We start from the raw sequence: 13,229 nt of genomic DNA on the forward strand, positions 1-13,229 counted from the left end.
CCATGCACTTGTCTAACTGGACACACATTTGTCCCTATCCAAAGTGGGAGACTTAGATACAGCCTTGAGAATTTCAAGTTCTTTCCTTGAGGTTCAGCAGCTACAAATTTCAAAAATGGTAACATACAGACATAATTTATATCACAGGGAGCAGAGAAAGCTGCTTCTCTTTTTCTTGGCAGGCTTAATTCATTTTGGAATTGTGCAGCTTTTCATCTCTGGACTCTAAGGAAAGGATAACATGCAGCATAAAAGTAGCATGATAAATTGTGGAAAAATATCCTCTGGGTTCTCTCCCCCACCTTCTCCTCTCACTGTACTTATTCTAGTGCTCCAGAATTCAGTGGTTAAAATGCATACAGCATTGGCATATGTTATGGCACCTTTGGGATACGTTAGTCATAGGAACAGAGCTACTGGTGCTTTACAAGTGTATTTTAAATTTGGCTCCCTTGTGTGTGCTCTGATGCAACTGTGATTGTCTGCATGTCTGGGTAGCCTTTGCTTGTGGGTGTCTCCCAAGATGCCTTTCAGCTCAAGAAAGGAAAGACATCATTTATATTTTCCAAGATAAGTGTGGGGCCCCTCTGATATATTGGTACAGGGGTAGCTTGTCATTGAGCTCAGCTGCCACCTCTGAACACCAGCTTCCATGCTGTGGTTTCAGCGACAGGTCTGTCCCTTCACCTCCTAGCACTTCAAGCTGACTAACTGGAGTTGAGAGAGGGCCTTTGTTTGGACAGTCTTGCTCCTGTCCCCCCTGAGTACTATTTATCCTCCACTGTAACGTATTGGGAACGTTTGCCCATACCTTTCTCAGGCTGAGGCGGAAGCTGAGCTGTGAGCGCTGGCCTCTTGGCACATGGACCACAGTATTACTCTCCTTGCAATGCTTCCTTCCCTTATGATCAACAGGCTTCAGAGGCTAAACAAATACCACCGCCAATCGTTTGACTTGGCACCAAGCGAAATCATAATAGCTGTCTTAGCCGAACTGCTGTTGTGAAGGACCAGATTGCCTGTGGGATTCTGCCCTCTGTGCAGAAGAGCTGAAACGGACTTGACCTGGGCAAGAATTCTGCTTTTTTCAAAAAACTCATTCACATCTTCGGTTTAATAGGCAATTGGGCTTAATTAGTTACTGCTTATAAAGCTCTTTGGAGATGAAAGCGCTATATAAGTACTCTATATAAGTGGTTTTTGAGATGTCTAGTGTTAAGTGCCCTCAGGAAACTGCAGTGTTGTGGAGAGCATGTTTTTCCTTTTTAAAGTGAGTGACTAGATGGAGGTTTGATGTGCAAGTAGAAGAAGACAAATATATTAAAATGGCATAGTCTTCATTGCCTCTAGCACAGTTTTGGGCAGCTACAATGTTACCTTTAGCTTTTTCCTTTGGGGAACAGCAGAAAACTTTCTGTTCATCAGCAACACTTTAGAGACACTCCCCCACCAAAAACGTCCTGACTTGACCTGTAATAAATATGTCACGTCAAAGAGAATGTGTTTTATACTGGGGAAACTCAAGAGAAAGGCATCAACACTTTGGAGTGCAAATTTGTTGTGGCATCTTTGTTTTTAATTCTTTTCAGTTAAATTGTATTGTCTCTCTTTTCCTGAGGAGTACAGGTTTTTTTGGCAGTAGTTGGGATGTATTTGATTAATACGTATGTAAATTTACCTGATTTTGGCCTGTTTCTGTAGCTGCTCCATGCATGGAACTCCTGTGGACTTCAGAGGCAGTTCTGTACCCTGAGCAGCTGCAAAATCAGTCCCTTTAATCTCTAAAGAAAAGCTTTGCCAAATGGATTGGAGCACAAGCTTAAATAAAATGTTGAAATTGTCACTCATTTAGATTACAAGCGGGTAGCCCAGGGAACGAGGGAATACTGCAGCACTAGCCTAGCTCTGATCATGATTACACACTATTAAAGTTGTTTGTGAAAGAAAATGGCAAACTCCAGCAAAAAGATGCAGGGAAGCTCTTGAACAACACAACTTCCATACAGAGAATATCTGTTTTCTTAAGAGGCTTATGGATATAATTTTAATCATATTTTCCAGCTAATACATTGGATTTGCCTGACACATTTTCAGCCGTATGATACTTCATAGGGTTTAATTGTGTTGTTGGGGAGGGGATCTGTTTTTTCTTTTCTTATTGAGTTATTTTGCTGTTGTGCTGTATTCCCCAGGGGGCTGTGTGGCTAAGGTTCATTTCCAATTAAAATTTGGAGCCAGATCCTGGGGTGATGTAAATCAGTGTGGATCCACTGACTTCAGCAGAGTGTCATGCCAGCTGAGGATCTTGTTCCTAGTGGTAAAACAAATATCAGTGTGTTATGTCTGTTCAGACCCAAAGTAGCTTTTCTTCATAGCTAGAAGTGCTCAAGTGTTCCAATAGCTCCAACAAACCTACACTCAACTTATATCGATTTTGAGGGCTTCAGTGGGACTTACATGATGTGTAGATCTTATTCTGCCTTTATCCAGTTCTATGCTGTCTACTGCTCCCATTCATTTCAATGTCATTTTTTATCATTATTAGGATACATGAACTTTCCATACAAGCATTAGCAAAACTTAATTATAACCTGAATTGTTACCTTTAAAAGACCCAATGGTTCTTGATCAACCCCATATCATTAACTGTTTATTTAATTTTTGTTCAAATTCCAAACAAATTGGTAACCTTATATAAGACTATCAACTTGATCATAACATATGGCTCTCTGCCATTTTTTCTATTGAAAAGATCTCCCATACTTTATATTTCTCCATGCCACTAATGCTGAGGATCTAACTTTTTTCAAACAACAACTTATTACCCATCTAGTTGGTATAGTAATTGTGTTATCAATAGGTTCTTCCCTGGGTCAATAATCGGCTCTGAGCTATAACCTAATAAACGGCAATTTGATGTGAATGCTTGAAGGACTGGGCCCGTCTTCTGTGAGTGAGTTTTCAGAAATGCAATATTTTCTTGGAATTTGTTCCTAACATAGTTTTATAATTAGTCAATCCATGAGCTTTACATTTCTCCCAAATAACAGAGATCAACACCCATTACCTGATATTTTCCTGAAAGGAAAAATCAAAATGATTTTTGTTTGAACAGATACTAACTGCCAGTTGAATCAGGAGACCAGAATGGAGTACAACAGAGAAGGTGTTTGAAATCAATTGACAGTAAAAAAATCTATTAATATTGAATGCTTTTCTAGATGTACTATTTGTGTATAGACTTCCCTGCATGCTAATTGTACCTCCTCATGATCATTATTATTTTATTATTTGCATTACAGTAGTGTCTATGAGCCATAGTCATGAACCAGTACCCCATCATGTTAGGTGCTGAACAAATAGAAAGTATTAGAACAAGAGCTTTTGGGGACACGGACTGTCTGTTTCCTGGGGGGCCAAGACCTATTTCATTCGAAAGAGGAAACATAGGATGTTGGGCATAATTCTTCTTTCACTTATACCACTTTTACACCATAGTAACTGCATCTGCTCCTGATTTCAGAGGTGTAGCGAGCGCCCTCAGTACCCTCCGACCAGAGGGGGCCCCGCAAAGAAGGGGGCCCTTAAAAGTGGCAAAAAAAAATGTAAGGTATAACTAGGTAAGTGACATTTATTGACGCTATTGCACAATCCATGTCGGTTTTACCGACAAAACCGTGAAGTCATTATGATACATCATAATGCTATTGGCTACATCAGTTGTCTGTCGGTCAGTTTCGAATTTTAGTTGGACCCATTCAAAGAATGTGTATTTGCGTTCATAATGGCGGTCGGCGGATAAATGTTATTAATTTAGTTGTTTAGTTTTTTATCTTTTCTGCATTGTAAGGGCCCCTGGACATATGTTCGGAGGGGGCCACGTTCTTTGTTGCTACGGCTCTGCCTGATTTACACTAAGGGAGGAGGGAATTTAGAATTTTAAAAGCCCCACAACTGTAACAAATCTATGAACGCAAAGTATGGATAAAATAAATAAACTCCACAGAACCAGATAGTATAAATACATATAAATACACAGGATCCGACAAATTAAGGATTCAATCATGCCAGGTGCTGGGTGTCCTAAACTTCAATGATGTCAGTAGAGTTAGGAGGTGCTCTATAAAAGAGGGGAGAATCAGCCCCTTATGTCCAGGTGACATGGAGCTGGCATAACAGCTCTACAGTGTCCCCTCTGTGTAACGTATAAGATCAGACAGTGCTTCTACACTCTGGTTGCTCGTGACTGGAACAGAGACTTGGAACGCCATTTGAACCATAAAGTGGAGGTGAAAACTTTCATAACAATATCTATTGGCACCAATCCCAGCTTCAGAGGGAAATTTGCCTCAGTGAGGTATTCAGAACTGAATCCCTTCTTCTAAATTGCAGAAGCAGATTTGTCTTTGAAGAGCATTTATTTATTCATTTATTTCAAGCATTTAGGGCCTGATGTTAGTCAGTTTTACACACACCATGTTAATGGAGTTTGTAAAGCCAGTGTAAGATCAGAATCGAGCCTTTGTTTTATTTATTTAATACATCTGTAGTGTGATTCAACATGATGATCATATCAGTAGGCAGATACCCAATTTGCAGTGCTGCAGGAGTTTGTATTTTATCTCTTTTAACTTAATTTAGATGTCTGAGTGATTTTATGGCTCTGTGATTTTATTTCTTTCTTAACATATAAATTTTATGAAACAGCAGAATCATTATAATCTCCAAATTATTCTTTCTTTTCTTTCATGAGCCTATTAGTGGAGACAAATATTTCTAATGGGAAAAAAAATCCTGTGTTATACTTCACTCTTTTCATTACTTAAAATAAACGCTTGCATTTTCAAAAGTAGTGAGGGGAATTTTGGATGTCTCCATGTTTTGCTGTCCAAATTGAAGCTTCTTTAAGGACCCTGATTTTCCAAGGGTGAACACTCACATAAAGAGCAATGTGATGTACTTTAATTAAATTGCACAGGTACTGTCAAATTAGACTATAATGTCATCTAATTAAATTCTTTAGATACTAGGAAAACAGACTTTAGAGCTGTCATTATCCTCTCAGACCAATATTTTTGAAAAGCTGAGCTTAAATTTCAGCTCCTCAGACCTCAATAAAGTGCCCAAATCATTGGCCTGCTTCTAAAGCAATGAGCACCTCATATATCCCAAGTCAACAAGCTTGCTGAAAAAAGGACACATTTTATTGTAATTATGTGATGACATTTTTGTCCCTTATATTAAAAACAAAATATTTTTAAACCATTTTTACTCAATGAGTTTGAAAATCAGGCCATTTATTTAGGTTCCTAAATGGTGACTTAGGATCCTAACTTTGGGCACTTGCTGTGGAAAATCTTGGGCACAAAACATTAACGGAAATTGTAAAGTCTTATTTTGGAAACGATATGTGGCCAACATTTTCCAAAGGGACTAGTGACTTTGTCTGGCCATGATGAGCCATTTTTAAGCGGTCTGAATGAGAAGAAAGTGCTGAGCATCTACCTTCTGAAAAGCCAGGCCCTTTAAGGTTTCTCAAGCTATGTACCAACAAACAGAAATACTCAATATTACCTTTTGAAAATCTTGGCCCTTATCCTCAATGTTTCACTTTACCCTTGAGTCAGTTCCCTTGTTATACTGCCCCAATAGTATGCATGTATGTGTATATGTTGAGATATATATTAATTAGCTCTAGTAAGGCACTTGATTCATTATAAAGCAATCTTATATGTCAACACAATGCTTTGGTGTCTTATTAAAAGAGACTTTTGAGATAGAAAAATTCTATTTTGCTGGTGATAGAACAGATCTCTAAAATAACTTTAACTGCAGTTCAGTTTAAGAGTATTTTATGTAATTCATTGGATGAATCAGTTAAGGCTGGTTGATGTGCCATTTAAATGTATTTTCAATTTAGAGAACTGTAATATTGTATTTGGGTAGAAAAAGTTTCTTTTAATATCAGTATGCAAATTTATTTATAGCATATATTAAAAGTGACAAATAAAAGATTTAACTTCATGGAGCAGAATCACACAAAAAAAGAACAAATACATATTTGTGATTCTTGACATGAATTCAGTTAGATCATAGCATCTGAACAGTGTTACTACATGGGGAGATGTCATGTGGTTTTGTCCTGAGGGCAGAGGACAGTGAAAAGTGACCAAAGGGGAAAGGCAGATTCTCAACAAGTACCCACTGCAAAAAAATAATATGGAAAAAAGACTGAGAGGAGGAACAGGAAGAAGGCAGAGAAACTGGGAAGAGAAAAGGAAAAAGAGGTCCTGAAGTAGAGGAAAAAGCTCCAGCCCCAAACTGGAGCCCAAAACTGCAACTTCAAAGCCATGTCTGCACATGTGTTGGTAGGTCACTAGCACAAACAGTGTAGACATAACCTTAGAGTAGTTAGAGGCCTAAGGGGAAAATTTTCAAAGGCGTAAAGGGCAGGCAGGTGGCCTCTGACTATCTTTGAATACCTTGAGGAAATGAAGATGAAAACTCTTATGACAGACCATGAAGACTGCTAAACTTGGTCTGCTGGAGTTCCAGAGATATAGCCTCTCCGTGGAGAATGCCTTCCCATTAAGTGTAGAGAATTTAACCCCCAGGATTACACAGCAAGAAGAGATCTAGTGGGTCATAACTCCATTAGGGAATGGAGGGAAAGGCAATATTTCAGGGCCTGACTCACACACAGTATAGGACTTTCTAGCATGTGTATCCAGTAGAGCTGCCTGAAACTTGGAATATTTGTTCCATGAGAAATTCCAAAAGTTTGACAAAAATGTTACGGTTAAAAAAAGGACGAGAAATTTTGATAATTTTTGTTTTGGAAAAATCGAAGTGTTCTGGTTTGATATTTTTTGGCACAACAGAGCAACAAGCTGCTTTATCACATGAGAATTCCTGGGCTCCCCTGACTCCTGTATTTCAGCATGTTTGTCGAAACCGAAACATTTCCGCAAAACATTTTGGTTTTGATGAATTACTATTATCCATCCAAACCACATTTTGTCAGAAAATTCCCAACCAGCTTCTTGAGTTGCACTCAAAAGCAAATAGGTGGCCCACTCCGTAGCACGAACTGGTGTTGTGTGATCATAACACTTCTACCTGCGTAAGGACCGGGCTGCTGTACTCTGTGTTAGCTGGAGCTCCCACGGTATTGTTCAAGACCCAGCCCAAGTCAAGTGTATTGCAGCGTCTTCTTCTAAACGTGTCTCTAAATCTTACCTCACAATAAAATGCATTTATAGAGCATGCTAACAGAGGGCTACATTCTTAAGAATGCTTATGCTGTACTGGATGAGGAAAAGAGCATTATATGCTCTATTTAAAGGCTACTAAACCAGTGTTTCATATTCAGAGGCCAGTTACCAAGGATCATTTTCCTTCAGTGGCTTGTATTGATACATGAATTAATGACTTCTTCCTCCCTCCAGTCCCCTCCACTTGTGCTGACATTGTTCCAGTCATCCCTAAGCTATCCACATGCAGATTTTCCATCAATGTTTATGGAGCCCAAAGATGATTAAGTGAGAAAAGCCCCTCTTCTGTGCACCCAGTCACAAGGTTTCCTGATGTAGTGTTACCCCAGTAAAAATTAATATTTGCTGGCAAGGTATATCATTAGTTTATGAGGTGTTCTGACCCTTAATTATCCACGGATTGTAAGGCATTTTGAGATACTCGGATGAAAGGCAATATTTGAAAGTGCAAGGGAATATTCTATCGTTACCATTATTTTAGTACCTGGGTTAACAAAAACAAGTCCTGTCAAGATGAGATATTTGTACCTGGACAATTCTGTCATTTATTGTTATTATTATTAATTTGTATGATTATAGTGCCTAGAAGTCCCAGTCATGGACCAGAATCCCATTGTGCTGGATGTTGTACAAATACAGAACAAAAAGACATTCTTCTGTTGTATGCTGCGTAACATTCAAGCCTCCACTTTTAAACAGACATTTTTTTAGACATGTACTATGTATTGTCTATAATAATTTAAATTCCCTTAATTCTATGCCTGAAGCTTTTGCTTGTCCAGACTTAAAAGAGCAAGTTGTTTATTCTTTGTGCTGGGGAAGAAAGAAGAGACTTTTGTAGTCTTAGAAATGAACTTTGATTTTGTTTCAAAGGAACACATAATTGCACACACACTACAAGTTTCTCTGAACAATTCTCATCTGTTGCTTGAAGAATCCGTTGGTTGTATTGTAAATCATCACAAAGTGCACCAGCAAATAGATTAGGACATAAATGAGTTTAGGAGCTGTCTAGTCTGGAGACTGATAATGTAATTAAAACAAGGAGAGTTTCTGATCAATAAAAGGGTCAAAGTAACAGGGCAGTGCTTTGAACTATCTTCACTCTAAGGCACAATTCTCTCCTTTGCTGCCCAATAGTCTATAATAAAGGGCCTATTTCTGAGCAGGCTATAATGGATGACCATATGTCATAGCATAAAAAGAGATATCCCCTGCTTGTGTGTCAGATCATCAGCCAGTGTAAGTCAGTGCCGTGAAGAGCTGTGTCATTATAATTTTGTTGGCTCTTACGGAATCATTTTGCAGGCACAGATTTTCAGTGAACATCCTGAACGCGGTAACAATTAACTGAGCTCTTTAAAAAACAGTTTTGTAAAAATTTCAGGGCAAGACTGAACCCCTTCCCCTCAACAACAAATTTATTGAAAATAATTGGGATGTGAAATTTTGCCAATTCATGGTTGTTTCCCTAAGTGTTACCGGGGACATTTGCAAACTTTTACGACAGGTTTTGCAATGTTTTCCAGTGGTATTTATGTGATTTAATGGAGTTGTTCCTTGATTTCAATTTATATGTACATAGCTGGGCAGGAGTAGTTTTCTTGTCCTATGGAAATTTAAATAACAGAATTCCCATTCTGCTTTGGAAGGAAACCAAGACCTTTCAAAACTTTCTGTGTAAAACCTGAATCACCACTAGTCCTTCGGCATGTCTCTCACCTGGAATGTGGGAGAGCCAGGTGAATGCCCAACCACCAGGGTATTGACTACTGACTACTCTGTGGTGGTTTTTTTTCTCTCAAACTCTGGTTTTGGCCAGAAATTCAATCTTGGACCGGAGAAAACTTCCCAACAAAAATATTGTCAAAAATGATACATTCTCACAAAAAAATTCCAGTTTCAGCAAATCTCGATTTTTTGCTGAATAATTATTTCATCAAAAAATTCTCGGCCAGCTCTCTTTCTGTGCATAGATGTGTATGCGTGTTTGTATAGTATTAGATTACAATAGTGTATGGGGGCATGAAACACTTGGAAGCATGGGCCCTTCACAATGAAACTCTGCCAAATCAGTACCCTCTGTGGAACATTCTGAGAAAATACCTTCAAGAAGACCATCACAAAACCCCTTCTATAGTGTTTCTTTTCCCCATTGATAGGGATGGCTCCTCACTTCAGACCATATGGCAGAGGTTCTCGAAATGTCACCCCGGCTTATTGGTGGCCCATGGAACATTCCTGATTGTTAGCAGGCAGCTATCTGGTCATGTGCTACTGGTTTTCTTCCTCATCTCTAGTGGTTAATCTGTATTAAAATACATCTCGAAACACATTCAGTACTTTCCTAATTTTTTTTTCAGGTTGGCAATTGGTTGAAGTGCCACAGGGCTGCTATGCAATCATGCATGAGGGGGAAGGTTGTGCGCCAGATATCATGGGGGCCACATGGTGAAAAAAGCTTTGAGAAACCAATATTGTGCAGTCCGGGTGAGGGGGATGGGAGGGAGATACACTAAATGAGGCCAGAACTGCCCTATCATAACTACTGAAAAATATGGTTAATATTGACAATACCTCCCTGTAACAAAATAAAATATGTCCACTGCTCCTTAAGTGCATAATGTAAGGAAAGTTTGCCAGAGAGATGAAGAGCAAGGAAGAATCTTCCAGCTTACATGTAGATCTCCATCCTGCAGTTCATCATTAATAACAATTAATACAATTTACAAAAGGTCCATTTCTGTCACTCGGTTTCATTCCAGTGGTTTGCTGGGATGAAGTTTGACTGCACCAGTCATCTTTATATTTACCGGCTATATTTCATCATGCTGATGTCAATACTTATGTCACTGGTATCGATACACTATTTATGAAGGTGAAGATCGATATTAAATACTGGATTTAAGATCCATTGACAGGATTATAGCCCTGACTGCATTTGACCTTCTTCTACTTTTAGCTGACTGAAAGCCTGAGGGATTTTTCCATGTCATTCAACACAGGAGTTTCCACTGACTAGTTTTCTACTATCTATGCATCTCTACATCAAATCAGATCATAATAACAATACTTGTTATTAAAATTAAAAAAAAAAGATTCCTAAGGAAATATTTTTTCCCTTAAAAAATTAAGTAAGGAAAGGGATTGGTGGTGGTAAAACATCGTACAATTGTGGTAATCAAAGCAGAGAGATTTAAAATAACTTGAAAGCAAAGAATAAAATAGTAAACAAGCAAAAACATCTTCTAAATAAACTATGGCTATAATGTTACTTTTGCACCTTAAAAATGAAAATCACTCTAATGCCCCCTCCCCTCCCCAGATGTTAGCACTCAAATAATAATGCCTCGACCTGGGTGTTTTTGGCTGTAGTGTCTCTGTGATGAACAAAAATTATGATTATCACAATTTTCTTCCAGGCCATTTTACAGCCCAGAAATGTTTGTGAAATATTCCTCATCTGACCACATTGTAACAAGGGCAGGGTTTTCCTGTTACACCATCCTGTGAGTGGGGATTTTAGGTTCATTACTGCTGACTCATTGGAGCATTACGTTCTATCCAGAAAATAAGGGATGTGGGAGAAGAAAGAACTCTGGTAGAAAGCGCTAGGATGTCAGACAGGTTTGAAAGCCAGCTCTGCTGTCTGACCATGGGTAAGTCACATCATCTCTTTATGCTTCTCTTTTCCCTCTCATCCTTTGTCTGGCTTGCCTAGTTTGCTTGTAAGCTTTTAAAGATAGGGACGGCTTCTCGCTATGTGTTTGTACAACATCTATTCTCAATTCAAACCTACTGTAATATAATAACAATAGGAACATAATCCCAGATTTATTTCCGGACAGCAACCTCAAGCCATTAAACTCTTCAGCTGAAAGTTTGTCATCACTTATCCTGGCTTCATGATTACCATCTGAAAGTACAGTAATCCCCCAAATCACTCTCTCTTCTGAACCCCTAGAACTATTCTGATGACTCTCCAGCCTTCCCTTGTGGCTACATTGCTTCCCAAATGCCTGATGACTCCCTTGACTTCCTCTTAGCCCTGAGAGCTTTCGTATACTCTTAATCTTTCTGAAACCATAGTTTCTTATCTAAAGCTGCTTAAGCACTAGGAGAACAATGTGCATTTCCAGGCAAAACGTCCGTAAACCTGCATGAAAATTGCTTTGCAAACTGCGATGACTATAGTCAGCAGTAAAACTAAAATGTAGTCCCTACATTCTGAAGGAAAGATTTTTCACCACTCAGGTTTTTCTAGCAAACACGTATCTATAAAATATATTAATTCCTGTAGAACACATATCCCTTCATATCCCAATGGCTTAAAACAAGGTGGTGATTCAGGTCAGAACTTCAGCTGTTTGTCCAGTTCATCCACCTGAACATATCTTTGAGTAATTAATAGATTTACATTAACAGAGGGGTATGTTTAAGAAGTAGGAACTGTTAGGCCAGACACATTTATTAGTTGTAGTTTTTGAATTACATTAGTGCCTAGAAGACACAACTGAGATCAGGGGTCTGTTGTGTTAGTAACTGGACACATAACTGTACTGTGACAGACCCAGGCCAGTGGGGTGCAGGAGTCTGGTAGAGGGCAAATATACTGGTCACTGGGTGAGTAGTTTTCTGTTCCCTGAGTGACCAGAGCAGGGTCTGCACTAGAGTAGTCAGGAACTTGCTAGAACCAATTAAGGCAGACAGGCTGATTAGAACACCTGCAGCCAATCAGGCTAATCAGGGCACCTGGGTTTAAAAAGGAGCTCACTCCAGTCAGATGGGGAGGAGCCAAAGGAGAGGAAGTGCGTGTGAGGAACTGGGAGCAAGAGACACAAGGAGCTGAGAGTGAGAGGGTGTGCTGCTGGAGGACTAAGGAGTACAAGTGTTATCAGACACCAGGAGGAAGGTCCTGTGGTGAGGATAAAGAAGGTGTTGGGAGGAGGCTATGGGGAAGTAGCCCAGGGAGTTGTAGCTGTCATGCAGCTGTTACAGGAGGCACTATGGACAGCTGCAATCCACAGGGCCCTGGGCTGGAACCCGGAGTAGAGGGCGGGCCCACGTTCCCCCCAAACCTCCCAACTCCTGATCAGAAACAGGAGGAGTTGACCCAGACTGTGGGTTCCACCAGAGGAGAAGATCACTGAGGTGAGCAAATCTGCCAATAAGCGCAGGACCCACCAAGGTAGAGGAGGAACTTTGTCACAGCACACATAGTACAAACACATAATAGGAGACAGTTCCCGCCTTGAATTGCTTACAGCCAAAATAAACAAGGTAGGCAAAGGAAAGATTCTTATCTCCATTTTACAGACAGGTAACTGAGGTTCAAAGGAATTGAATTACTTGCTCCATCAATGGAAGCTCTTGTATAAACTGGGCTCTAGGCAGCCACTTGACTTTGCTAGGCAGAGAGAGGCTAAATGACACAGGTCTAAAAATGCCAGCAGTCATTGGCCTGTATCTAAATGAGTGTACTTACCCTTGCTACTATTGTTGGAGCAGGATTTGGAGTAGCAGTGGTGGGAAATTTGGGGCAATAGAAGCCTAGTATAGATAAGGCCTCTGAGTATGAGGGCTTCACAGTTAGGGTGGGCTTTCAGGAGTAGAACAAGTGCTTGGTATGTTGATTCAGCTCACACCCAGTTGTGATGTCAACTATGGATGTGTCTAGACTGCTATCACAGGGTATGATTGCAGGTTGAGTCGATGTATTCAAGCTAGCTTCTGTCTAGCTTGCTCAGGTCCCAGAAGAGTTGAAGTGATGGCAGTGCATTCTTCAGTGTGGGCTGTACAAACCTGTCTGGAACCCTGGGTAATTACTTGCAAGGCTAGTCCATGCTGAAGCTTGCATTTACAGGACTTCACTCCTCTGGGAACAACAAAAGAGCATATCCACCAAGGAAAAGTTTTAGGCCTCTGACTGCACATTAATCCTTATTTTATAGTGCA

General features: G+C 39.8%; 1 protein-coding gene across 1 annotated transcript in view; it reads left to right on the plus strand.

Moving 5' to 3' along the window:
- Positions 1-10,898, plus strand: part of KCNJ2 (potassium inwardly rectifying channel subfamily J member 2) — a 31,546-nt gene extending 20,648 nt beyond the window's left edge. Inside the window, exon 3 of the transcript XR_003996655.1 lies at positions 10,843-10,898. The gene's annotated coding sequence lies outside the window, so the exon portion shown is untranslated. The remainder of the gene's footprint in view (positions 1-10,842) is intronic.
- The last annotated feature ends 2,331 nt before the right edge of the window (positions 10,899-13,229 follow it).

The sequence above is a fragment of the Gopherus evgoodei genome, chromosome 15 (genome assembly GCF_007399415.2).
Source record: "Gopherus evgoodei ecotype Sinaloan lineage chromosome 15, rGopEvg1_v1.p, whole genome shotgun sequence".
Classification (NCBI taxonomy): domain Eukaryota; kingdom Metazoa; phylum Chordata; order Testudines; family Testudinidae; genus Gopherus; species Gopherus evgoodei.